This window comes from Poecilia mexicana, unplaced genomic scaffold (assembly GCF_051168715.1).
Source record: "Poecilia mexicana isolate PSO_F unplaced genomic scaffold, ASM5116871v1 scaffold_15, whole genome shotgun sequence".
NCBI classification, from domain to species: domain Eukaryota; kingdom Metazoa; phylum Chordata; class Actinopteri; order Cyprinodontiformes; family Poeciliidae; genus Poecilia; species Poecilia mexicana.
Genome location: NW_028263384.1, coordinates 30,230,036 through 30,234,485, shown reverse-complemented (window position 1 = coordinate 30,234,485; position 4,450 = coordinate 30,230,036). Strand labels below are relative to the sequence as shown.

At 42.9% G+C, this 4,450-nt stretch overlaps 1 long non-coding RNA gene across 1 annotated transcript; it reads right to left on the bottom strand.

Moving 5' to 3' along the window:
- On the bottom strand, positions 1–1,266 carry LOC148155406 (uncharacterized). The gene is made up of 3 exons (XR_015765513.1): positions 1,139–1,266; positions 363–494; positions 1–107 (listed from the first exon to the last, which is right to left on the bottom strand). It is a non-coding gene; the product is annotated as an uncharacterized LOC148155406 (long non-coding RNA).
- Between the last annotated feature and the right edge of the window lie 3,184 nt (positions 1,267–4,450).

The window sequence follows — 4,450 nt, the reverse complement described above, 5'->3', positions numbered from 1 at the left end:
AAACGAACTGAAGCCATGAATCTGAGAATGTTTGAGTGAAAGACGGATTCCTTCGCTCTGAAAGGACACAGCTGGGTTCTGGTTCTGGTTTGAGTCTTTGATGGATCCTGTCAGAAACATGATTAAAACTCATTCTGTATCATTCTGTTTTCATATCGACCTACGTTTATGTCATGAACCTGAACTAGTAGGGATACATGGAAAAAAACAAGACTTATTCTAACATGTTGGTTCTCATTCGGGTCGGAGGAACAACATGAACTGCGCTTAAAAAGTCCAACTTCATCACCACGTCTGTTTGGGCCTGATGTAGTGAACGCTGTGTGAAAAGGGCTGTGGACACTTAGAGATGGTGACCTCACCTCTGACCTTTGCTCTGGCTCCCATCTTCCCCACACAGAGTGGTTTTAGAGGGAGGGACTCCCTCCTCTCTGTCCTCACACTGATCCATGCTGCTGAATTCACTTCAGCTCACACACACTTTCTGGCTTCACCTGCAGAGGAAACACACATCATTCATCAGCTCTGATCATCCTTTACATCATTAGAGCTGGAAAAAGACCAGCTGCTCCTCCTCTGATTGGCTCTTCTCTGCTTCATGTCAGTGTCAGTTGGATGCAGTCAGACAGCAGAGAGGCAGAGGAAGCTGCATCAGCTGCTGCACTTCTACCATCAGTCCACTAGATGGAGACACGGAGCTACATTTACATTCACTGATTCACTCTGACTGGACATGTTGTTCCAGAAAGAGCTTAAAAAATTGTTCTGCTTTTATTACCAAACAAAACGGACTGGAACAAAATCAAATGTAAAATCTGAAAATAGAGAAAATGAGAACAAACAGAAACTAAAGGATGATGTTGAAGGAATGATGAGATTCCAGTTTGACTTTGAAGGAGCAGCAGAACCACAGAAAACGGTTCAGTTACAGTGAACATAAATGTGTCACAGTTTCATAAAAACATGTTATTTAATTTCAGTTCATCAATAATCTAATAATCCTGTAGATTAAAATCCAACCAGCACAGATGAAACTTTGAGCTGAAATCAGAAGTGAACATTTTCTCCAAACATCAGAGAGAAACAAGCAGGAAAGTTCCTGAAGACAAAGTTCAAGTAGGAAATAAATCAAACTTACAGATTGTTCAAACGGTCCAAGAGTAGAAGGTCATCTGAACAGACTGAGATCCACCAGAACCACGATAGAACCGGACTGTTTCACCTGAACATGGGAGTTGGAAGGGAAATTATACCTGAGGATTGTTGTGAAACTGATGACATCACAGCTCACCTGGTTTGTAGTTTCCTCTTCCAGAGGCAGGTTGATGAAGTCTTCATGAGGAAGGAGAAAAGAGCCCAGAGAGCAGAGCTGCTGGTTGCTTCCTGCTGCAGTAACTGGTCAGACTGGGAGGGAACCAGTTCAGCTGCTGACGTGTGAACACATGAATCCTTCTAGTGACTCCCAGTGTGAACACATGAATCCTCCTCGTGACTCCCAGTGTGAACACATGAATCCTCCTAGTGACTCCCAGTGTGAACACATGAATCTTTCTAGTGACTCCCAGTGTGAACACATGAATCCTCCTCGTGACTCCCAGTGTGAACACATGAATCCTCCTAGTGACTCCCAGTGTGAACACATGAATCCTCCTCATGACTCCCAGTGTGAACACATGAATCCTCCTAGTGACTCCCAGTGTGAACACATGAATCCTCCTAGTGACTCCCAGTGTGAACACATGAATCCTCCTAGTGACTCCCAGTGTGAACACATGAATCCTCCTAGTGACTCCCAGTGTGAACACATGAATCCTCCTAGTGACTCCCAGTGTGAACACATGAATCCTCCTAGTGACTCCCAGTGTGAACACATGAATCCTCCTAGTGACTCCCAGTGTGAACACATGAATCCTCCTAGTGACTCCCAGTGTGAACACATGAATCCTCCTAGTGACTCCCAGTGTGAACACATGAATCCTTCTAGTGACTCCCAGTGTGAACACATGAATCCTTCTAGTGACTCCCAGTGTGAACACATGAATCCTTCTAGTGACTCCCAGTGTGAACACATGAATCCTCCTAGTGACTCCCAGTGTGAACACATGAATCCTCCTAGTGACTCCCAGTGTGAACACATGAATCCTTCTAGTGACTCCCAGTGTGAACACATGAATCCTTCTAGTGACTCCCAGTGTGAACACATGAATCCTCCTCGTGACTCCCAGTGTGAACACATGAATCCTCCTAGTGACTCCCAGTGTGAACACATGAATCCTCCTCGTAACTCCCAGTGTGAACACATGAATCCTCCTAGTGACTCCCAGTGTGAACACATGAATCCTCCTAGTGACTCCCAGTGTGAACACATGAATCCTTCTAGTGACTCCCAGTGTGAACACATGAATCCTTCTAGTGACTCCCAGTGTGAACACATGAATCCTCCTCGTGACTCCCAGTGTGAACACATGAATCCTCCTAGTGACTCCCAGTGTGAACACATGAATCCTCCTAGTGACTCCCAGTGTGAACACATGAATCCTCCTAGTGACTCCCAGTGTGAACACATGAATCCTCCTAGTGACTCCCAGTGTGAACACATGAATCCTCCTAGTGACTCCCAGTGTGAACACATGAATCCTTCTAGTGACTCCCAGTGTGAACACATGAATCCTCCTCGTGACTCCCAGTGTGAACACACGAATCCTTCTAGTGACTCCCAGTGTGAACACATGAATCCTCCTAGTGACTCCCAGTGTGAACACACGAATCCTCCTAGTGACTCCCAGTGTGAACACATGAATCCTCCTCGTGACTCCCAGTGTGAACACATGAATCCTTCTAGTGACTCCCAGTGTGAACACATGAATCCTCCTCGTGACTCCCAGTGTGAACACATGAATCCTTCTAGTGACTCCCAGTGTGAACACATGAATCCTTCTAGTGACTCCCAGTGTGAACACATGAATCCTCCTAGTGACTCCCAGTGTGAACACATGAATCCTCCTAGTGACTCCCAGTGTGAACACATGAATCCTCCTCGTGACTCCCAGTGTGAACACATGAATCCTTCTAGTGACTCCCAGTGTGAACACATGAATCCTTCTAGTGACTCCCAGTGTGAACACATGAATCCTCCTAGTGACTCCCAGTGTGAACACATGAATCCTCCTAGTGACTCCCAGTGTGAACACATGAATCCTCCTCGTGACTCCCAGTGTGAACACATGAATCCTTCTAGTGACTCCCAGTGTGAACACATGAATCCTTCTAGTGACTCCCAGTGTGAACACATGAATCCTCGTAGTGACTCCCAGTGTGAACACATGAATCCTCCTAGTGACTCCCAGTGTGAACACATGAATCCTCCTCGTGACTCCCAGTGTGAACACATGAATCCTTCTAGTGACTCCCAGTGTGAACACATGAATCCTTCTAGTGACTCCCAGTGTGAACACAAACTCTGCTGCTGTTATTCTGCTGATCCAGGTTCTGTTCAGCTCTGATGGAACCAGAACCTGATTTAACTGGTTCAGTTTGACAAGATTTTGTTTGTGGATAAAAAATGTTGCATACATGAAAATAAAATTCAACATGTTTTTTAGTTGACGATTTTCAGAGTTAATATAATAATAATATCTAATATTATAACATATTTAGCAGCATAGAAAAAGTGAGACCCCAAGATTAATCCAAAGTTTTCTGGTTATATCAAAAACTGTGAGATTGTTTCTGTTTCTTTCATTTGCTTTTGGTTATTATTGTAAAAGAAAAGAAAAAATATAATTTGTAATTTTTTAAAATATAAATTTCACATGATATGTAGAATATTACAATGTTATTGTTTTGCTTTGCATGGATGCAGAGCAGGTCCTTCTCCAGTCCATGTCCTCAGTATGAACTCTAACCAGGTCTGTGGGTCAGACATTGTTCTATTATGTTTAATCCCTCCAGTGATTACAGAGCCACATAAAACCTCATGCCTACCTGGACTGACTTCGATTTAGAGTCAAACTCAAAATTACTATTATTAAGAACATATTAGTAAAATGTAAGAAATACATTAAGCGCTAATATTTTTTGTAGCTATTTTTGTTTGATTTCTGATAATGATTTATGCATTTTAATAAAATAAATTTTTTAAACCATTTTATGGATAATAATGTATACATTTAACTCCGCTACAGCAGGAAAGAAAAACATGCAGAAAACGTAACGAGTCCAGCCAGTTTTTACTTCCGGATGGATTCTGAGGCTTTTCGATGCTACCGGATGTAGTCGGCACCTTTGTTTTCTAGATTATCACTAATTAACTATTTCTGAGTTTATGTGGCACTGCAATGTTAATCTGGCGAGATAATATTCAGATTATTAAAGATCTCTCTGTTGTAAACGATAGCAGTGACCGTCAGCGTGGTTTTATTCTGAAAAGTCCAACCGGAAGTGTGTCGGC